The following is a 24,854-nucleotide window of genomic DNA, read 5'->3' as shown; positions in this document are numbered from 1 at the left end:
TTGTAGCATGATGTCACTTTATCCCGTGCACAGCTCTGTGCAGTACTCATACCAAGCATGATGCAGTACTTTTTCATCACAGCCAAGCTCTCCTGTGTTTTCTCTTCACAGTCACCCTCATCTCCTTCACCTCACCCTACCCTGTGAATGGTGGGTTTTGTGTATCAGCTTGACTGGATCTCAGGCTTCCCAGATATTTGGCTAAGCATCCTCTCAATGTGTGTCTCTGTAAGGGAAATTTTGGATGAAATTAACATCTGAATCCATAAGCAGTCACCTATCTTCAATATTGGTGAACCTTCTTCAATCCACTGAAGTCATGAATGGAACAAAAGCCTTAGTGAGAAAAAAGACCTTCTCTCCTACTGACTGTCTTTGAAATGGAGCAGCCAGTTGTCTGGACTTTGCCTTCAGATGCAGACTGGTGCCTTATACGCCCTTCAGGGGCTCCAATTTGCCAACTGAAGGTCTTGGGTTTCCTTGCCTCTGTAATCATGTGAACCAGTCTTTACAGTAAATATCTATCCAGCTATACCTAGAACCTGTAGGTTGTGTTTCTCCAGAGAGCCCCAATACCATCCCTAACTCCTAACAATCATGAATATGTTTTCAATTTCTATGTTATCATTTTTGTATTGTGAAATAAATGGAATCACATATTATGTAACTTTAGAGATTCACACTTGTTAAATCAGCATAATGCTCTGAAATGTCTCCAAAACATTGTGCATATCAATAATCCATACCTTCTTACCAGTAAGTGACACTCCTTAAATTATACTTCCATCAAAGTTTAATTTCTCCTGTCTATCTTTATAAAGTAAATAAATAGAATCTTCTTAAACTCTAAGAAAACATTCAGAATTAGCACACGGCACACACTGCCACAGGCTCATGCGAACACAAAAGAACAGATACCCACACACGGTATTTGTGAATCTAATTTAATTTCCTTTCAAGATGCTTATATTTCAATTCTTGCATCCATGCCCATTCTTATATTAAGATCATGTTAACACTTTAAATGGTCTTATATTTCAATAAACGATTATACACCACTTCAGAAGCTACCCTTAAAATTCCTTAAGGGCCACACTAATTAACAAGTGAGATTCTATGTTAGATCTGCCGAAGAAGAAGAGGGATTATCCCCTGGAGGCACAGAAGGATTTGGCTAGTGTGTATATTTAATAGATGGTGAACTACTTACGGGACTGAATTCTGTGGTGCTAGATAAGTAGAATGCAATATGAAGTTGAATACGAAGTAGCTTATCATCAGTATGGAAACATACACCCTCAAGAAAGGATTAACATATTAGCAAACATCCTAGGTACTGTACTAACCTGCTTCTAAGATGGCCCTGGGAAACTTGGAAAATTAATGTTGCATGCTAATTGAAGGAAAAATGCCAGAAGTACAGGGTATTAGAGCATGGCTTCTGGGGAGAGAGTTAAAAAGCTCAGTATGTCTCACTGCAGTATCCGGGGCAATTTCTGTTTACCAAAGCAGTAAAGGAATACCGGTGAGATGAACACCAGAATTGCTGGGAAGTTCAAAAGTGTTCTCTACAGAATCGACGATAGAAATGTTTCATAATCAGGCTCCCTCAAAGCAATGTGGATAACAAGATCTCTACAGCATAGAAGCCGGTGATGGTGCTTCCCAGCAAAGGTAAGACAGGTAGAGATGAGAAAGAGTAGCAGGCGGGGGTTCCTATCCACACACAACTGCAGAAATGTCTCCAAAAGCAGGGTTCCTTGAAACAAGGAAAATGAGTAGCCTACAAAATGATATCAAAAAGATATTAAAATTGAATAATGGGGTAAACTTAATAAATAATAACTCTCAAAGCTAAGAGGGAGGTGGAGCAAATACCGTTATGGAAGCGAGAAGGGGATGTGAGCTTAGCAGAGGGAGAGGCTGCCCTGTGAGCGTTGAAACAGCAGGAAGCACCATGAGCCCGAGAATGGGAGAATCAGCCCTGGACACTGAGAGGTGAGGAAGGGGGTCCCTTCCTAGAAGTCCCGGAGTGAGCAAGTCCTGCACATGCCTTGATTTCAGCTTAAACTGATTTCAGATTTCTGGCCACCAGAACTCTAAGAAATGTTCTTGTGTTAAGGTGTTGAACCTGTGGCAATAACTGGGCAGTCACAGCACTGTAGAGGTAATGATCAGGAGGATGAAGATAGTCACAAAGCAAAGTCACAGTCCTTGCTTAGTCTGTAGACTTGTAGACTTAGTTTGTAGCCAGTTTTCAATCCAGCTAAAGCAAAGTGTGTCTCTGTGAGGAAGGAACTTGCAACCCACAGGCCTAAACTTTTCTATAGTGTTCCCTTAATACTTCCCCAGAGGGATCTATAAACCATTACTTGCTTAAACAGGAATTGGGGAAAGGAGAAGGTACAGAGCTGTAGAGAATCTGTGCACAATCTGACACATTCATATCAAGGGATATGAATGGCTTTTCATTCCAGAGTGGCTTTTCTTTCCAGAGTGAGAATAAATGGCAACCAGATCCAGATCACAGTGGGTCCCCTGTGTACAAAACCACCTGCTCGTCAGTGTTCTGTTCTCTGAATCATGATAGAAGGAGATGTACTTGGTATTTGGAAGAGTTCTCATGTCAATTTCTTGACTTGCACAAAAATTGTCCTAACGGTGGGCAGGCTAGGTGGAAATGTCTCAAACCGCACACATCCTCAGAGAGTAAATGGAAAACACTAACAGAGTCCAGGAGAAGGGTGAAAATAACAGATTAATGTCACCTTTGAAGTCTTCAAAGATGTAAGGTTCTGTTCCCTACAAGATTTTGATTTATTTTACCTGTGTAACACTACTAAATGCAGGTGGAACACAGCTTGACAATGGGCTGCCACACATAGTCAAATAGTAGCATCAATCAAAACTGTGGTGTTAGACTTGGCGGGGCAGAAGACATGGTTTCTAATGATCTCATGAATGCATATGTTTTCTTCACTATCGGAAAAGAGGACCAGAAATCATTCTCATTAAAGTAAAATGGAAAAAAGGGTGTATTTACTATTTTGTTTCAGGGCCACGTTAACTTTCTCTCTGTCTCAATTTAGTACGAAAGTAACTAGACTGTCTGAACAGTGCACAGAGCATCAATAGGCCAGTCTCTTGATGGAATAATGTTAATCAAACCAGATAAGTCAGAAGTGGAAACATATTGGCAATCTCAGTAAGAACCATCTGCTCTAGAGGGTAGGTGTGGTGGACAAGCCTGTGACCTCCAACCATGATCCCCATTTGCTAGTGTTTATGCTTCCGTGTGATCACCTCCCCTTGACCATGAGCAGGACCTATGATTTACCAGAACCAACAGAATATGGCAAAGGTGATCGGTTGTAAGTGATTACATGTACCAGATTATATTACGTAAAATTATAGCTCCTGACTGGCCAAAGACTTTTCTCCTCTCCTGTGATGACTTTGAAGAAGGAAGTTGTCAATGTGAGCTGCTTACAGAGAAACGGGGGGAGGCATCCGACCAATGGCTAGAGAGAAAGCAGGGCCTTTGGTATGATGACCTTCACAAAACTGAATGTTCCCAAGAAATGGATAAAGTTGGAAGAAGACTTCAAGCTTTAGATGAGACTACATCCCAGCCAACAGTCTTCTTACAGCTTCATAGAACACCCAGATGTGTGATGCTTGGACTCCTAATTCCCAGGAACTGTGAAATAAAAATTGTGGGTTGTTTTAAGCTATTAAGCATGTGGTCATGTTGCACATGGCGATAGTTAATACAGTAGAACAGCCCTCCAAAGATTTAAGGGCCCCAAATAGGGGTGAAGTTTTTCAGGATCCAGTGATCTTGGAAAGAATAAGAAATTGTTAACTTTTTGTTTCTTAATGAGCCAGGAAGTAAATATTTTGAGCTCTGTAGTTGATAAGTTCTTTGTTGCAACTACTCAACTCTGCCAAGGTCACATCAGAGCAAACCTAGGAAATACACAAGCAAATGAGCTTGCTGGTCATGATGTCCCACCTTAAATAAAGAGCAAATGCATGAGTTTCTCATTTCTCATCAGTGAGAAATCAACCAGCATATTACTTTAACTCTTCAGGTTCTGAAGATATCATAATTTACACCTATGAATAATATGAATAATAAGCACACTTACTAGGTAACATGTGAGACTTTGATCTCCAACTTTGCACGAGGCCTCAAGTAGAAAAGTACAAATGAGGCTGCAATACAGCTAATCCTGCTTCACGAGTCAGTTGACCTTCTGGGCTTTGTGCTATTAGGATATTCTTGGTTTGAAAGATTGCACATGGAATTTATGACAAAGCCTTAAATAAAAATTTTGTCCCTGGAGTTCATAGCCAGGCCAGCTGCAACAGAAAAGCATACAGCATTGGAGAATCAGCTCCTAGAGTGTGGGCCCTGATTCAGATGGAGCACCTAGTAATGTTTCCTCAAATGTCTTTGCAGCAGAGAATACCACAAGCTGGTTCTGTTAGACACACAAAGGCACAGGTCGAGTGGGTGAGCCGTGAGCCAGTGTCTGACAGAAGCACTAAATCTGAGATCACACACTGGCAAGGTAAGAGTGCACAAGCAATCTTTGTAGCAGGGACCCCACATGTCACCATTACTGTGTCACTAGCACTTCTACCACTGCTCACATCCATGGCTTCCTAAGGGCTTTTTTTTTTTTTTTTTAAATGACTAAATGAAAGGGGATGTAAAAAATCTAGCTTGGTACAAAGATGAGTCAACTTACTATAGTGTGGGGAAGAGTGATCTATAGAAAGATATGGTTGTACTATAGCCTCAACTGGGAGGCCTGGAGGGACTTCAGTGAGGGCAAGGCCTCCCCATGTGCTATGATGAGCAATGCATTTTGTCCTCCAATATGAAGGAAAAGAAACTTCACATGGTGAGTGTAGACATGGACTTGGGGGCAATGAATAATGGCTTGGACAAATGGCCATGGATCTTAAAGGAGAAAAGTCTGGAAAGACCAAGAAGAATAAAGTGAGAGTAGGAGACGTAAAGATGGAGTTATGAAAATGATCATAAAAGGTGAAGATCTTTTAAACTTATTTTTACAACCGTCTGAAGGGATTAATTAGAAAAGGCACTAAACAATTAATCAGAAAAACTCATTCATTCGACATCAGCCGACATCTGTCATCTGCCACCCCGGGCAACACAAAGGATAATAATTAAGATGATCACTATGTCAGGGATGAAGACCTTGGGTGTGCAACAGCGTGTGCTCCCACTGACCCTATGTCAGGGATGAAGGCCTTGGGCGTGCAACAGCATGAGTTCCCACTAACCAAGGCTGCTCCGTGTTCAGCCAGCTATCCACAAAAACCAGCCGTTAGTCCCTGTTATCTTCATTTCAATAAGACCAATTATCCACTCACTAGCAAGGTGATTACATTAAACTCTTTCAACCTTAGAAATGGTAGTGATTTTTTTTTTTTTTAGTTATTTTTTAGGAAATCGTAACAAAATGGACCTTTATTTACTGAAATATATGCAAAATCATTTCTTTGTCTCCTGAAACTCAGTTATAGGGAAGGTAAGTCAAATTCCAAAACCATCTTAAATTAATATTTCAAACAATTATTTAAAAATTATTTTAATCAGAATCATCCCATAGCTGTATCCTGTGTTTTAATATCTTTTTGTCATCTTTTTATTTTTTCTTGGCAAAAATAACAAGACAGAGAAAATGAGATTCTTTCATACTGAAATGAAAACTTTAAAGGCGTTATTGATTTTTTTCACATCACATCAAAACCACATTGATTGTGGACAAGACAAGCTATTGGCAATCAAGAACAAGTTTAGAGTAATTTTAGAAGGTCTGAGTTCCAAAAGTCAGCAAAAAGGAATGAGAGTCATGTTTTCCAAAGAGGGCTCTGAGGTGACATTTCCTTTGAAGAGATGTATCCAGAGGCACCATGCCTATTAATGTGGCCCATCCAAGAATCACAGAGTGTCAGTGCCAGAGACTGTGTCCCTGTTCAAAATCTGCTCTAGGTGAAAAGTTCTGTAGTCTTTTCACAGACCACCAGAACTCCTCCAAGAGCTCTGCAATTTCTTGTTTAGTGGACATAATTTCATTTTCAGTAAGACGATCAAAGCATGACACCATAGATAGCTCCTAATTTTACAGATACCAAGTGTGTTTTGCTATGTAAAATATGACTCGATATCTATCAAAGTTTCCATTTTTGAATTTTCACATATCCCTGTGAGGTAAAGAAATTATAATATATCAAACATATCAAAGTCCCAATACTTAAACTAAAGACATCTAGAATAATAAAATACCCATAATCATCTTGGAAAATAAAGTGAATTGAAATTGATGCCAATATAACATATCAAATCATAAATTATAATGTATATTTTTGTAGATAATATACTGTGTGCTGTGTATACTGTACATTAGTATGTTGTACATTTTAACATATATACGCAGTGCTGTAATAATACAAATATACATGCATGTATCTATACATATGTACTTGTGCATGTTTTTGTTTCAAGTCTTATTTATTTATTTTTATTTGTGAAAATGTTTATTAAGCTACTAACATGAGCCAGGTACTGGGATATCTAATTATCAACAAAGCCAGAATAATTGCCCTCATAAAGCTTTCAATGTAGTGGGTATCATGTAGGTTAATATTAATAGAAAGAGTATTATTGGCACATAATCTGCACTGGGTTAAATATTTATTTGTATTACCTGATATAATTTTGCCAAAGCTTATTGCTAAATGCCATTATTGCTTCTTAGAAAGAAAACCCACCTACGGTCTTTCAGTTAAGCAGGAGGCCAAGTCCATCTTAATGCAAACTCTAGGTGTTTATTCAATAAGGAATGTCTATGGTTGTGCAGACATTGACTACACATTGTATTTATTAGTCACCCTCAAGGTACCAGACTGTAACAAAAACTAGAAATAGACCTACTTTATGAGACAAATTACTTGCCCTTTTAGAGCTTATACTCTAATACAAATAACAGAGGGGCAAACAAATAAATACCAAATGTTCAAGTAGATGTAAGTTTTATAAATAGAATAGGAATAAGTTTTAGACAAGTGAAAAAAACTTATTTTATACATATAAAGTTGTCAGAGGACTAATTACTGAGATAGTCACATTTGAAAGAAGTTCTGAATAATCTTAAAATAAAAATCCATGCACAGACCGTAGGGGGAGAGCCCCTGGAATGGGAACAAGTTTACTGTGTTTAAGGACCAACAAAGGGGAATGAGTGGGGAAAGTGTGACAGGAGGCGAGGTGCAGGCTACATCAACACAGATCAGAGTACGTTCACGACAGCAAAGAGATTTGGATTTAACACACAGTGAGAGGAGAGTTATTATTGATCAATGGAATTATCATTAAATTCAGCAAAGGGCTTAGTTAAATCAGGGTAGAATGAAAATATGTAATAGGTGAAACAGCTGCTGATTGTAGAAATAAAAAAATAAGAGGAAGAGGGCGGTGCCTGTGGCTCAAAGAAGTAGGGCACTGGCCCTATATACTGAAGGTGGTGGGTTCAAACCCAGCCCTGGCCAAAAACTGCAATAATACTAATAATAATTTATAATAATAGCAAAAACAGAGGTTAGATGACAACCAGAAAGTCAATTGATGCTAAAATTATTGCCAGATTATGTAGTTCTGGTCACATCACACATACATGTGAAAAGAATTTATAACATAAAAACAAAGTTTACAAGACAGAGAAGTATAAGATAGTAATTTAAGACAACAACAACAAAACATTGGAACAGCCAATGAAGACTGAGGATCATGCAAAAGAGTTAAAAAACAAACAAACAAGACACTTAGATCCCTGTGCACTCTGGACTTGCAGCTGGAGGACCCTGGAATGGGGCAGGAAGTCTGAGATTGCACCTCGTCTAAGGCAAGTGCCATCTACAGATGTGACCCTGAGCAGCAGAGACAAAGAGCCTCCAAACTGCAGAAATCTGGGGGTGAGATTAGAAAGTCAAGACAATTCCCCAACCACTCTCAAAGTCGGTAGCTTTGTTGTGGGGCAGACTCAGCCACAGCCTGTTCTTGCTTATCACGTATTTTTTTTTTTTTCCTCCTGACCTTTCATAGGTCTTTATGACAACTAAGTTTTCTGACAAAGAAGTTTGTTGGTAAGAAGAAAAAAGAAAAAGCAGAAATATACCACATTACCTAAAACTCACTGTCATTCTTGTTTCCAATGTCAAAACATGAGGAGAAAAGATAAGGCTGTGGTCGTTGTCATGTAGAGCCAATGCTGATATCGGTCCCCTGATTCTGATGATGAGAACTCTGTGAAATATGGCTGGGGAAATCTCCCTCTTTTATAAACTTAGACAAAAATACTAAGCCTGACCTCTCATTGAATACAAAATGAGCTCTATCATTGTTATGGATTATTTAAATTTCCTGTTCTTGGTAACGTTTGTCTTGGCTTTCCCAGCCAGGAAACCATCAGAAATCTCTGACAAAGCTCAGTTCTAGGTGCTTCCCCTGTCTCTGTACTGCAGTGCTGGCATCAAGGGAAGGCTGTTAACGGCTACAGACATTGTCCACCTGTTGTCTCTCAGGACTGGCTTATTCTTAAGCTGCAGCATCTTCATGGCCAGTTAGAAAGACTCTATAAGGATGAAAGAAAAACATCAAGTTTTGATAAATAAGATCTATGAATATTTACCTTGTAATCCTTTAAAAAATACCTGAAACTTAAAAAGATGAATTAGGAATATGTACATTATATTTTAAGTCTGTCTTACCTTATATGCTTCAAAAGTGACTGTCTCTGTCTTCGAGTGGCCATCCTCAACTTCTAAGTCTTACTAAGGCAAGCATTATGCTGGATTAGATTTCCTCAAAGTAAATCTAGTGTTGAATCCTGCCAGGTTTATCTTAATTTTGTGTAATCAGCTTGGTAGGTATATGTAGTCAATGTTCAGCCCAGAAACCTACCTCAAGCTTAAATTCATAAAGAAAAATCTTTCCAATAGCTTTCATTTACTTCTTGGTTCTGTCTGTCATTGGTGAAGCAGGTAGCATATAAGTACATATTATAACGTACATATATTATTTACTTTTCTTATTTGCTGTTTTTTAAAACATTTTTGTCTATTTCTATGTGAATATACTTTAATAATTCTGAAATTTATGTTTGCTATATAAAATACATGTAATTCTTTTCTTTGAATGACTAGACAATAGTTAAAAAAATGGAACAGTCCAGACTTTTCCTCATTAGAAATTAAACTTTAATTGTTACATTTTATACTGTATGTTCTAAATTATGTTGCTCATTTGATTAGCTTTCTCTGATACCATCCTTGTGTAATTATTTTCCACCTTTACAAAACTTTAATTACCCTAGTATTTTTAAAGTACATTTTTATATCTTATTAAAGATATCCTCTCTTCTTATTTTCTTGTACTGCTTTCAACATAAAGAAATGTTTGAAGTGATCTTTATCCCTAAGAGCCTGTTTTGATCATTGTACATTGTAGACATTATCAAAATATCACATGTACTCCCAAAATTTGTACAATTATTTTATATCAATAAAAACCTTTGTTTTGAAGCTTAAAACAAAACAGAACAAAACCAGACACCTATGATTTTTCGGCCAATTATTTCCTTCTATGAAAATCAGGATTTTCCCAAGCCCTCTGAAATTTTCTGTTGGAATTTTGAGTACAATTTAATTGAACATACAGTTTGATAAGAAGGCAGGTTGATTTTCTAACAGTATTTATATCTATTCCACCCAAAAGTTCTTTATCTCTTCCACCCAAAAGTCAATTTATCTTTGTCTTTTACTATATTTTTCTACTTTGTCCTACATAACTTACACATTTTATGTTAAATTCATTCCTAGAAACTTTATTGACTTTTTCTATGAATAAGATTGTTCTATAAAAGTGTACTGCTTTCTATGACTTTTTATTAGGATGTTTTTGGAAAATGACTTTGCATCTTTCTTCTTGACTAAAGTAATTTATAAGATATCCTATTGTGTCAGTATATTGTCTTTGAAGATGTTACATGAAAATAGTGAGAATTTGATAAAATGACCTAAAGAAGCAAATAGGAATTTGAATGATAAGCAAAATGGAACTGCAAGTGAGTAAGCAGGTCTTTGGGAACATTTGATTATTCAACTGAATTTTGGTAAATCTCTAATTACTCAGGCATTTTGTCCCAAAATCACAATTTACAAAGAAATTATATAAGGAGAAAATCGTATTTACTAGATGCCACTTATAGGCAGAGTCTTACTTGTACATATAACCCAGTCATTCCTTTATACAGCATTCACCAAATGTTACCTCAGATAGTACCTTGTATCAATTAAATGCCGCTAAGAGATTTAAATCTGTCTGTTCTAGAAGTGCACATATGTTCACATGCTCTTATATCTTTCAAATTTTAATTTTTACTCTGATAAAACAATGAGAATCAAATAACAATTTATGAGATAGCAGAAAGACATAGGCTCATGGGCAAAGCTTTTCCTGCTGGCGTAGACTTCTACTAGCCAATGATATCAGTGAAGACCACGATTCTTCTAAAAGTTGGTAAATGTGCATGTTGTGTAGATAATGAAGGAATGTTGTGGTGACTGAATGGAGCATTTGGAATGCCCCTGAAATTTTAAATGTAGCAACTCCATGTTTTGTAGCTCAATCTAAAAAAAAAAAAAAAAATTGCTATTTTTCTTCTAAGTGTGATTGAAATTGAATTCTGTAGAAACAACATGCTGACTCTTTGGACTTCACCCACTTAGAACAGAAAGTCATTTTAATTCCCAAGATTGTTTAAAGGACTAATTGCAACCTATTAGAGGCTTGCTGTGTTCATTGTTATAATCAACTCATTTAATTGTTAGTTCCTTATAAATTGCAAATATTTATAAGCCCTTATAAATATCCCTAGATAGCCATCTCCCCAAAACTGCCTTTCTATAGCCAGCAGAATGGACTACATAATATCAAAGGACTCACTTTGCAAAAAGTAGTAAATATACTAGGGTTTAAAGAAATCCTTTCTCTCAATGAGCCTTGCTCTGATCTGAAAATTACACAATTTTACCCATACATCAAATTCATTAAAATTACCTTTTACATATAAAATAAGTTTTTTCAGAAAAAAATATGCTATTTAGCAAATAACTCATTTTTTATTGTGGTACAATATACATAAGAATTTCATTTTAAACATTTTTAGGGGGACAGCTCAGAGGCTTTGAGGATACTCACATTATTTTTTATTATTATTATTATTTTTAGAGACAGAGTCTCACTTTGTTGCCCTAGGTAGAGTGCTGTGGCATCACAGATCACAGCAACCTTCAGTTCTTGGGCTAGCAATTCTCTCGCCTCAGCCACCGGAGAAGCTGGGACTACAGGCACTTGCCACAATGCCTGGCTACTTTTTTGTTGCAGTTTGGCTGGGGCGGGGTTCGAACCTGCCACCCTTGGTATATGGGGCCATCACCCTACTCACTTAGCCACTAGTACCACCTCCTCACATTATTTTTTAAAATACTAAATTAAGTAGGACATAAAAATTGTATATATTGTATGACATACACCAAAGGCATTTAAACCAAGAGAAATAATATGCACTATTTTAGTCCTTAATACAAAAGAGTGATCCTGGTAGGCCCGCTTCTCTTGTCGCCTCTCTCCTTGTCCAGCACTGTGCTTGACAACATCACCAACATCACCGACCTGTGAGCTGATGAGAAATGCTGAATCTCAGACCCAATTCCAGAGCTACTGAATCAGCAACTCCGAAGGAGTAGCCAGCAACATGTGCTTCTATTGTCTCTCCAAGTGATTCAGAGAAATACCCGTATGTGTGCACCGCTGGAGTGGGTGATCGTCCTCCTGCATGAGGGAGCCTGCATTCCAGAGGAGGTCTAAGCAAATAAACCCTTAACCCAGGATGGAAGTCCAATCACGGCTTCTCAAAGAAGATAGTGTGGGCAAAATCTTAAAATCTGCCCGTTCCTCCGTAGGTAAATTTATTAGTCCTTAATTCCAGTGAATACAATGATGATGATCATTTATTTAGGGGCTGTTATTGCTTCTTGTCAAAGTAGTTATCAAGGTAGAGATATGAAGCATCAAAGGAATTAAAAATGGCATCGGTTGCCAAAGTCACATACCTAGAAAGGCAGCTCCGTGTTTAAAATGCATCACCCTCACCCCCACCCACCTTGCCCAAACCTACATTCTTTCTACCAGATTTCAGTGTCTCATATTCTGGGTGAACTTATCAAAACCTGAACGGATGACTTTAAAAGGGCTGTGCAAAATAGATGAGACACTCCTTTGGGTTCAGTCCAGGTGAATAGTTAAACTAGATTTATAATTAAACTGTTTATTTTAGTACTATTATTATTTTTTACACATTGGGTATCACAAATCTTCAAGATCTTCACATAAAAGATCTATTATACAAACCTCACTAAACCGTAACAGTTTGTAACTATATCAACCTAGATCTTTTAAGACTATACTAGATACTTTTTAAGAAACTGTAAAATCCCTAAGAATTTTATTCCCTCTAAAAAACAGCACATTAACACATATGGAAATATGTGTTCAATTAAGATTGTTTTTAAACAGGTGGATTTGAGTACTTGGGGTTCTATTCCTCATGTAGTGTAGGAGACACTAAAACCTCACTGCTCCCTTTAATGATTTCCCAAAGGGCCCACAAAGCCTGAATATGGGATTTGGGGGGTGTACTCCAAATCGATTCAGTTGGTTTCACTTTCATACCACCTTTGGGAATGTCCTTTTTCATTAATTCCATGGTTTCTCACACTCTTTCCTCTTGACAGAGTTATTGGAAAGTTTGTCTTTTTGTCTATATCCTGAGGCTGATTCATGCTAGGTTTAAAAGCTTTCTGTTAAGTGAATATTACATAAAACATCTTGATTCCCATTACATAATTATAAAAATGAATCTTGAGGATTTCAATGATTATATTGAAATTATTCCTCTTCTGCCTTAAGATTTGATGGATATAAAACACACAAACTCAGTGATTACTATATTCTTGTTATTCAATCACTCATTTTAACCATGTAGCAACATGATGTAGGTACTTTTACCAGTTACATTCTGCAAATAAAGAAACTGAAACACGGAATGGTTTTGTAAACTGCCCAAGCCTGTTTGGTTACTGAGCAGTGGAGCCAAAATTTAAACTCCTCAGATTTGCTCTAGAATCCATGAGGCTTTGACTAGCCTTAGAATTCTGCTGGTCTTGATTTCTTTTTTTCCCTATGAAGGCAGAACTAGAAATTTTGGGGGTTAATATTACCCATTATATTTAAATTTTATAAAATGTTGACATAGTTGAGGAAGTAATTAAGTAAATGTTAATTTTCATCCATAACATATTTATTGTTATATGTAATATTCAAATAATTATTTCATGTTTTAGAAATAATCATAAATTTTAACCTCCATCTTGATGTACAATATGTGTTTTAAATATTAAATGTAAGCTGTTACCGGAAACAATAAGACCTGAAATGTAGCCTTGAGATCCCAATGCCAAAACAATCTCTAATCTCCTGTGAACTACATAGAAAAAAACAAACAGCTGAATCTATTCATAAAATAGTCAGCTTTGTGGTTCAATAGCAGAAATCTTCACAATCAAATCTTCCCAATGAGAAAAGGCCTATCAATCAATCACCCAGACATGTAATCAAAATGTACAATGAAAAGATCTATCAAAACAAGCATCTGAAAGGAATTAAACTTTGATTACTTGGCCATCTAAGATGTGGGAGATTTGAGAACTAAGTTGCCTCTTTGTCAAATACAAGATGGAACTACTGTGCTTTCCTATAAACTGGACTGCCCTGGATTATTCAGAATGGAGTTCATGACAGCTAATCAATTTTCTAGTAAGTAATTATTTCTTTCCAAATGTTTATAATAATCAAGTGCCAGAAACATTATGATACATATATATTTTTAAGTTGTAAGAAACTTGTTATGGATAAAAAATTTCAATGACCAAGTGTCCAATGCACATGATCAGAAACAAAATGAAATAAAATTATACATAACAAACTGATGATTTGGATTCTAATTTAGCCCCAAATCATGTAACAATGTGTATGCTTCATTATCTGAAATTCTGAAACAATGTCAAGCTTTGTTACAAAACATCAACAATATCGCAACAGAGACATCAACAATATTGCTACTTTTTTAAGTTCACTAAAAGGTTTTTCTGACAGTAAATGATTTATTTACAATTAGTCAATAAAGCCCACAAAACTTTATAAACATCTGACTATATATCTTCATTTCATGGTACATATTTTCATGGCAAATTATTGACAATTTGCATTACCTAAAATCAATGCAACAAATATCCTCCATTTGAGAAGTGACTAAATATTGGAGGTGAATTTTCACTTAAACACTAAAAGGTGGTGGGGAATATAAACCAAATTCCATTACTGAGCAATTCTGTAATGCTTTTCAAAAAAATATAAGGGCCAGGCCTGGTGGCTTATACCTCTAATTCTAGCACTTTGAGAGGCTGAGCCTTAAGGATCACTTAAAGCCAGGAATTCAAGACCAGTCTGGGCAATAGTAAGAACCTGTCTTGACAAAAAAAAAAATTTTTTAAAGTCTAGATAGCATGACACAAGACAGTTTTCCCAGCTACTTGAGAGACCGAGGTAGGAGGCTTGCTTGAGCCCACAAGTTGGAGGCTGTAGCGAGCTATGATGGCATCACCCACCCTAGTCAGACAACAGAAGCTGTCTCAAAAAATAAGTGATATATATACACATGTATGAATTGTTTCCTAGCTTAATTTATTATCTTGCAATGATGTGCAATAATATCTCACAAATGATTGTCTTACAAATCCAACTACAAGAATTAAAGAATAAATACAAGGACCTGCAGCTGTATCTTTTAGAAGGATTATGAGAATCAACTACATTTCTGAATCTGGGTCATTAGTTTGGTCCCATTCACCCCAACAGTTTGCGGAATTCCAATCACAGCATCTCATCAAAATTTACTGGCACCCTTTCCTCTCAGAAGAATTATATGGAAAGCACCTTTGTCATCCAAATTGTATGCAGGTGAATGAAGAGTACTGCCCTGCCAAGCTCCTGTGCTCATAGGAATAGGTAACGCCTTCAAATAGGACTGTGTTCTTAAGCCTCAGGTCATTTCTACTGATTTTGGACTGTTCCTAATATTTTGGGAGCAGGGCACTTCAGTATGAAGCATGTCCCCCTAAATCTTATTTTCAGGGTGTCCTTGAATAATAGAATGTTAACATAGCATCGATAACCAGCTTGTTTGTTGTGAGTGTAATGAAGACCAGACTCATAGTACTCAGTTCAGGACAGCCAACAAGTTGAGAGATAAATTGTTGGGGGCAAGGAAAGTGACTTTTATTTGGAAAGCCAACAAACCTAAAAGATGGCAGATTAATGTCCTGAAGAACCATCCTGAGTTAGTATGAAATTTAGGCTCCTTTTCATGTGAAGGGAAGCATAATGGATGACTGCAGATATTTGGGTGTCAGGGAGGGTCCAAAGAGGTTTTAAAACTTCTTTGTTCCTGATCAGTCAACTTTGGAGGAGGAAGGCACCTGTTATTTGTGTTCATACTTTTCTTATCACCCTGGGAGTTAACCTTGGGAAAGAAAAGCTTACCATTTTTTTCGTTTGTTTTTTTAGAATTCAATTACAAGTTAAATTTTTCTTATAGTTAGCTGTTAGCTGCCCTTAGTGCAGAATCAAGAGAAGTTTTTAACCTAAAGGAGAGACTTACAGAGGATCAGAAGCAAAATGGTGCTAGTTATGCTAAGCCTCCCTTTCACTGTTCCCTTAGATAGTCAGGCAATTAAAGACTTATAGTTATAAGATTAGTAAGATCTGGGATCTGTACATAGCATGATGACTATAGATACTACTGTTTTATTGTTTATTTGAAATTTGCTAGGAGGGGAGATCTTAAGTGTCCTCAATTCACACAGTCCTCAATTCACACAGACATCCCAACAATAACTATGTGTGGTGATAGACGTGTTGATTAACTTGATTGTGGTCATCAGTACACAATGTATGAATCTACCAAATCATAACATGATGCACACTGTAACTCAATAAGCTAGAAAAATTTATGTATAAATAATATAAAAAACATTTTTATATATACATACCTATGCATATATATATATGTTTTATAATATATAAAACATAGTCAGCCAGGAATCGTGACTCTGACAGAAATAATCCAATACTAAAGCCATCCAGAAATGTATTTAAAGACTCCATGCTAAGTTTTGTCTTTCATCTACTTATTTTGGTTGACACTTTCCTCCAGAAAGTCTGCAGTGGACCCCACTCTTGCCATTCACACCAGACCACAGGAATAGTTTGAAATATTGATATACTACCTCCTGCTAGACCTGCCAGACTGCTGTTTCCAAATCATTGCTCTGAAAGCACAGTAGTGAAGGGCAGCAGGCAGAAATGTTTGATTCCAGGGAGTTACCCACATTGAGAGCTGCAAAAGGAATCACAGACAGAAATCTTACCACAGCATTTGCCCTGAATCTTACCCAAATGCCCAGCAGCTACATTGTGGCCCTTCTCCTGTTGATTTTAGATTTTTTTCTACGTTATTATTCTAAAAACCTCTTTCACTACAAAATTCTGTATTCTGCATCCTGAAATATAAGAAAATGGCTCATCTTTTTCTCCACTTTCTCTTGCTCCTGCCCCAGGTGGCAGCTCTCCAATTTTTCTTGCTCACTAATAAAAGGGACCTTTGATTTTCATCACTAATGTACCAGTCTTCCTTCTCAGAACTACAGAAGAGCTGAAATCACTTCTTTAGCTTCCTTTGAACCTCTAGAATAAAGAAAAAGTTATGGAAAATAGATAAACACAGTTAATTTCTTGGCTTTCCCTGGTCATTCCATTTTCAACCCTGGACATGAGCTCCTAGACAAAGTTAGGGTCACAGTTCTTAACTTATAGATGTCTTTTACAAGAGTCACAAATGTACAAGTTTAATAAAATTGTAGCTCCTTCAAGTCTCTCTGAGATATCTGGAAGCTAGGTGCATACACCCTCGAGGTGACTTGTTCACTGCATTTTACCATCAGATTTTTCTAGAAGAAATATGATGGGTGGGGTTGTTCGTATTCTCTAGAGATACAGGAGCAACTTAACTCTGCAGTGAGTGCAGAAAGTTAATTAAAAGTTCAGTAGGGGGCTCCTCAGACTCAGGAGAAGCAGCTTTGGAAGCCAGGGCTATACCTTAGATGGATACTAATATTTTAGCTTATTTTCTATTTTATAGATGAAAAGTAGAATTAAAAACATATATTTTTTTTACCCAACCCCTCTTTCCCCCTCCCACCCACTTAATTTCCTTTGGATTTTGCTTACATATATGTGCTTGAGAATTGAACCACAAGTTCCAATTTAGTACTGAGTACCTATGGTGTTAGTTTGTCCATTCTTACAATACTTCACTTAGGAGAATGGTCTCCAATTCCATCTAGGTTGTTACCAAAAATACTTAGTCACCATCTTTTTATAAAGGTTGAATAGTATCCCATGGTATGCAAGGTCAGACAATTAAGTATCATGAGCTCTTAGAAAGTGCTACCCACCTCGTTGCTGAATAACATGGTCACCAGATGGCCAAGGAGAGTACTTTAAAAGTGACCATTAAACAAGTTTATCAGAAATTTTCTACAGTTCCCCAGGAAAGAAGATCTGTGATATTCCCTACATTTTCACACTTTTGATTCTTGGGTGTCAGAGTGTCCGTGGGAAGAAAAGTGAAGTTCACTAACATCTTACTGGGGATTAATACCGCTAGTTATGGTAGTAGTAGTGATGGCAGCTGTCCGACTGAGCCCCAAGCATTGTATCTGCTGTGCTTAATTTCACTGCTGGTGCTCAAAACAACCTTGGGAGGGATACACTATTACCAGTTATCAAACAAGGAACCAAAGTTTCAGAAGATTAAGCAATGCCCCGAATCAAATCCAGGCAGTAGATGGTTCTGAAGTCTGATGCCTTTTCTTATTTTTCAAACTCATTTTCAACAGTTTTGGAAATCACTGAAAATGGAAAACAATGTGGAAAGTGAAGTATTTGAGTATAACACTGTGAGATTCATTCTAAGAGTTACAAGATTTAGGGCGGCGCCTGTGGCTCAAGGAGTAGGGCGCCGGTCCCATATGCCGGAGGTGGTGGGTTCAAACCCAGCCCCGGCCAAAAAAAGTCACAAAAAAAAAAAAAAAAAAGAGTTACAAAATTTAGATTTTAAAGAAACTGAATGAACCATATAATACTCAACCTTTTATCTGGTAAAAGAGAAAATAAAGGTCCAGAGAAGTTAATCCAGTTGTCCAGGGTCACCCACTTAATTAGCAACAGAAATAAAATTAATATACATGTTCTGTCTTCCTTCTTTATTACATTTTATCTCTCTCTCTATCTCTCATAAACTTTTCTGTTCTGGATTGACACTATCTGTTTATCTGTCTCCCCAAAGCTTCCTCTCTTCACTAACATCCAACACAGTAAAAAATACTCTTTAAGATTGTTTACTAAATGCAGTTTGTATGTCAACCTTCAAACAAAAAGTTTTGATCTACATCCATAAACATTCCAAGATTTCTCAAAAATCCCTCCCCATAGATGTAAAAACTAAATTTTAAAGTAACTGAATTATGGAAGATAAGATGCTTTAATTTAGAATTCATTTAGTCATATTCTACAGGTTAAAGACTGAAAAAAATAATGCTAATATAGGTTTTTAACACCTTCCTATGCAAATATAAGTAGAAAAATCTCACTAGATATAAACTCCAGAAATTATCCACAGGAAGAGCAAAAAAACAAATGCAATGAAAAGAAGAAAAGGTTGTTTACTATATTTCTTTTACAGTGGTCAAGATTTGATGTAGAATGTAAGACCATTTTTTTTTTTTACATGAGGGATTTGAAAATAAAACTGTTCATATCAAGAAAAAGGAAAAAATTACAGCAACAACAAAAGTTTGTTGTTCTGGAGTAAAAAGAGAAAGAAAATAAACTAAAGTTTAGGGCTAAAGTCAGTTGGGTGGCAGAAGACGTTGTGCTACGGAATTGCAACATTTCTTTAGGTGTACCATCTTCTACAGTGACTTCTCTGTATTCACAAAATCTGTGGTGGTAATTTTTTCTGAAAATATAAAATCTAGATCTCTCACCTTAATTAACACATGACAAAACTTTGGGATATGGAAACACTGAAACAGAAAATAACTAACTTACAAATTCATGGGGCCTATTCTAAACTTCTAAAAAGCCATGGTGTTGAGATGTGGTCAGTTCCCTAAGAAACAGATATTGCTTCTCAGAAGAACAAGAAACCTCCCCTCATGACCTACTACATGCTAAATTGTAAAATACCCCATTAGCCAAAAAAACTCATTTATTTCTTCAAAAATGGGTAAGGGTGTGAGGTCTAGAGACTGGTCATCTGAATTTTGAATCCTGAGTAGGTCACTCATAGTCTGTTCAATATACGTTAATGTTCTTAAGCTCTCTGGGCCTCTGTAAAAGGGAAATGATAAGACTCTCCCTTTTAACATTCTTTTGAGTATTAAACAAACCTATGTCATGCCTGACACAGAATATAAGTACATTATCTTATCATGAATTATAAATTTTCCAAAAGTCATCTTAGATCTTGCCTACCTTACCACTGGCAATTTGGCATAGGGTTGGTCAGGCCTCACCACCTCACATCAATATTCCCTCCAGAAGCTCATTCAGCTGATGACAGATTATTCCTATTACACACTTCAGCCTACTCAGCTGTGTCACCTGGTTACCATGTTATCCACCTTCCAGCTTCCTGCTTCCTTATCTTTTCCAGAAATACAAGTATTATTCCTTCCCCATCCTAACTTCACAGTTTCAAATTGCTGTATTTCTCCACTTTAGCCATAAACAACACATTGCAAAGTTTCCCACGCCAGGTGAGAGGACTGCCACACCACCAGATCCTCTGGGGTCACTCCCGCAAGCACAAAAAGAAACGGGCACCTGCCTTGCCTTGTTCTCATATATTCCTTAATCTCACTTTACCCAACTATTACTTTGTTTCGCACATAGACTTTCTTTTATAACCTTCTCATCTGCTGTTTTCTTTCAGGAACAAACAGATCATAAAACTTATCAAAATCAACCAACCTAAGCATACTTCTTTAGCTAATATTTTACCATTATATTTTGCAAAAGTATAATTGACTCACTTTTCTTTACCTTCAAATTATTCAACATCTTAAAATATGATGTCTATTTCAATATCATTTTTTAAAGCCCCATGAGGAGAAGGCTGCGTGTGTGCACACTGGGGCACTGGCACAGATCTTTTCCTTGTCTGTCATCTGTCCATGTCTGTGACATGCGACAATGTGAAGTCATATATCCTTTCTGAAATTTTCCTTGTTTTTGGTATCTATGAAGCAGGACGCCGTCCCCCTCTTTCTGACTCCTTTACATAGACTTAAAACTAATTAGTTTCTGACAAATCTGCTCATTATCTTGCTTACATGATTCAATCCTACTGTGATATCTCCATTATCTTTTTCAGGTTAATGCTTACTATGGCTTTGATTCATTCTTATGTTTTGAACTCAATCATTGAAAAGGTTTTATATGTCTATTCACCTTTAAGTACATCTTGCTTTAATACAGTTTTTACTCTTTTCAATCTTCTCCTAAAACTAGAGCCCTGGATTGCCTACACTGTGTGATTAACAGGCCAACTTACTGTTCAGGGCATTGTTTGAAAACCCTGTGGGGGTTTTGTCCCAGAATCCTGACAGCTCCCATCTTCAATACTGATTCTGGAATTCTAGTTCCAAACACCACAGAACATCTCTCATAGGCATTTTAGAAGTGCCTAGAAAACTAGAAGACATGGTGTGATGACTAAGACGTTCACATCTAACGGAGTTAGTAATGGCTACATTTTAATGTGTCTACACTTTTAAAGATTGTGAGCGTATGAATCAATTTTTCATTTACCGTTGTTCGAACTTGCAGGACAACGAAATGCATTTAAGCTGTGCATTATCAAAGAAAGCATTCTCAAATAAACATAGATATTTTTTGCAATCTTAATGACAGATTCTTAAGTTTGAGTCCATCATTTTATCAAAAAGGAGACAGCATTTTCGATGGTCCTACTGATAGCTGATGATCTAGCTGACTCTGTGTAGAGTTGCTATGATTTAACAAGAGTGACTTCCCTGAATGTGAATGTTACCAGAATTCTTAAGCGTGATTTTATTACATTGCTAGTACAATAAAGTTCTCCCATATAAAGATGTAATTGATATTATAATAAATCCAAGGGACTGCAGTTAATAATGAGTGTTTACTCTTCATGTGCCTTTTAATTTACTATGCAAGGGTAGAGAAAGCAGAAGACACATGTGGGAGCAAACACACTCATTACAAATAGAATGTGAATGAGTGTACGGTGAAAACGCAGATGAATAAGACCCTGCTCACAGCAGAGGTGAAGTCAAAACCACCCAATAGAAGGCAGTTGAAGATAAGCAGGCAGTGATTCTGAGTATCTTTTTCAGATCACTACTTTCACATTATCTGTTGCCTCCGTCGGTATTCTGGGAAAAGTTAATGACATGAATATGAGTTCTAAGGTTGCAGCATTAGGAAGTGCAGAGTGATGAGTCTCAGTTTATTAACAGTACCTAATAAAACTAGTAGTGTCAGTCAAGTTCTAACAATTTCATGAAGTCTGAACTAGACTGGACCATGAAGCAGCCGCCATTTTATTAAGGAGCAAATGTCTGTTTCATTGAGGTTGCTGTGAGCTATGACGCCGTGGCATTCTACCCAAGGCAACAGAGTGAGACTCCGTCTCCAAAATAATAACAATAATAAATAAAATAAAATAAATCTACCTCTCAAAACATTGTAAATTGTTCCTCCAACTACAGGGTTTGCATGTCAGCCGGAAATTGAATACATTTCTACTCTTTTGATGAAGTGGCTCAGTGTTTTTATATGCAGAGTAAATAATAATTCAGACAGTAGTATAAATAATTCTTCCAGAAAGGGTCTTTACAAAAAAGAGATACTATGTTGAAACTAGAATTTTAAATAATGTTCTCCTTTTACAGATTTCTGTGGAAGAATGTCATATTTTCAACCAAGCAATATTTCTATGTATTCCTTTCAAGTTTTCATCAATTGAAAATAAAGCCTGATTAGGTTAGAAAAATACAGTACATTTTTAATTTATTCTCAGTTCTACAATCTTTGCTTGAGATTCTATGTTTTTGGGTTTTTTTAATTTGTGGCTTTTACTTCAAATAGTAAATATATCCTGAATAGATTACATCATTACATTTATAATATTAAAGGATGAAAATTAAAATCCTTGGGATCAGACACTAAATTATATAAGAAAATATTCTTCCCAGTAGCACTGTGGCATAATAAATACAGTCATAATAAAGAATTATTTACCTAGGATGAATGTTTCCTTTTGTTTCTATCTTTTTTTTCATGGGCAGCACCTGTGGCTCAAGGAGTAGGGCACCGGTCCCACATGCTGGAGGTGGTGGGTTCAAACCCAGCCCTGGCCAAAAAAAAAAAAAAAAAAAAACCCAATGCCTATCTTTTTTTCATTTATAAGGAAATTATATTTAGCATGAGGCATATAATTTTTGTTCTCATTGTTTAAATGTATTAAATGCATATATAATAATCTATAATTAGAAAATTAAGGAAATCATTAAAATAATTATAATTTATTAAATTTTAAATGACATGAGATAGCTTATTACTTAAGTGAGAAAAGCAAGAGCATAGAATGATATTTTAACAACAGCTAACTCTGGGAATATAGAGTTGTTCTTTCTTCTTCTTTTTTTTTTTTTTTCTTGAGTGGGTGAGGGTATTTTCCTATTCTAACATGATGAATTTACGGCTTACTATGTTAAAAACCATGACCTTGTATTTGCTACATTAAAAGTAAAAGGTATAGGGTGGCGCCTGTGGCTCAAAGGAGTAGGGCATCAGCCCCATATGCCAGAGGTGGTGGGTTCAAACCCAGCCCAGGGCAAAAACTGCAAAATAAATAAATAAAAGGTACAACTGTTATTTTAAAAAATTATTCTATGCGAACAGAAACTTCTCTGAAGAGAACAGAATAGCCAACAAACACATGAAAAAATGTTCATGGTTCCTAATTATCAGAGAAATGCAAATGAAGCCCGCTAAGAGATATCACCTGACCCCAGTGAGAAGAGGCCATATCACAAAATTTCTAAGCTGCAGATGCTGCTGGAGATGTGGAGAGATGGGAATACGTTTGTGCTGCTGGTGGAATTACAAACCAGTACACCTTCTATGGAACAAAAGTATGGAGAATTCTCAAAGAACTAAAAGTAGATTTTTCATTTAATCCCACAATCCCATTACTAGGCATCAAATGCAATCAGTGTAACCTGGCTTATTGTACCCTCAATAAATCCCCAACAATAAAAAAAAAAAGAATTATTTTATCATAAGGACATTTGCATGAGAATGTTCATTGTAGCTCAGTTCACAATCTCCAAGATGTGGCAGCAACCCAAATGCCCATCAACTCATCAATGGATTAACAAACTTTTATATTTACCTGGATGGAGTTAAAACACATTCTTCTTAGTAAAGTATGGCAAGAATGGAAAAGCAAATATCCCATGTACTTTATACTAACATGAAACCAATATATGAATAACTACACACCCACAGGAAAGAAAAACACATGTATATTTACATGAAGGGGAGGGAAATAGGAAAGGGAAGGAAGTTGGGTGATTGGCAAGTTCTCACCTAATGTGCATAATGTAAGGGTATAGAGCACACCACCAGGGTGTGTTTGAACTTTACCTTAGAAATGAAGATAATGTAACCTAATCATTTGTACCTTTCTATTAATCTGAAATAAAACAACATTTCATGTTTACAAATATAGGGTTATTCCAGCTTAGTCTCACATACATTCCCATATTTCACTTTAGAAATTGTCTCTATACCATTTTTAAAATTAGATTGTGATTTATATGAGGTTGGACATGCAGAGTGTTGGGGTGCAGCTCAATTCATTGCTATGCAAGAACACCCAGCCCAAGGCCCCAGCGGTCTGCATCTACCCAGGGAAGTGGGGGGAGCTGACTTTTTAATAATGTGTACAAAGGCACAGTATGAACTAGTGGGCATCTTGTGAACAAATCATTTCTTTTTTTTGTAGAGACAGGGTCTCACTTCATGGCCCTCGGTAGAGTGCCGTGGCCTCACACAGCTCACAGCAACCTCCAACTCCTGGGCTTAAGCGATTCTCTTGCCTCAGCCTCCCGAGTAGCTGGGACTACAGGCGCCCGCCACAACGCCCGGCTATTTTTTGGTTGCAGTTTGGCCGGGGCCGAGTTTGAACTCATCACCCTCAGTATATAGGGCCGGCGCATTACCGACTGAGCCACAGGCGCCGCCCATTTCTTAATATTAATATGTATGTTTTATGCAAATTATATAAAATTGGTTCTACAACTCCTAAGCCTGTCTTTATGTAGGAATTTCCAGTTGGTTTGGGGGTACTAATATCTAGTTGATGAAAAGTCAAAGGAAAAGACAGGGTAGGGGTTAGTTTTGGTGCCTAGCCCTGTAATTCTAGCACTCCAGGAGGGAGGATCACTTCAAGTCAGGAGTATAA

Source organism: Nycticebus coucang, chromosome 16 (assembly GCF_027406575.1).
Source record: "Nycticebus coucang isolate mNycCou1 chromosome 16, mNycCou1.pri, whole genome shotgun sequence".
Taxonomy (NCBI): domain Eukaryota; kingdom Metazoa; phylum Chordata; class Mammalia; order Primates; family Lorisidae; genus Nycticebus; species Nycticebus coucang.
Note: the sequence above shows the minus strand (reverse complement) of the source record.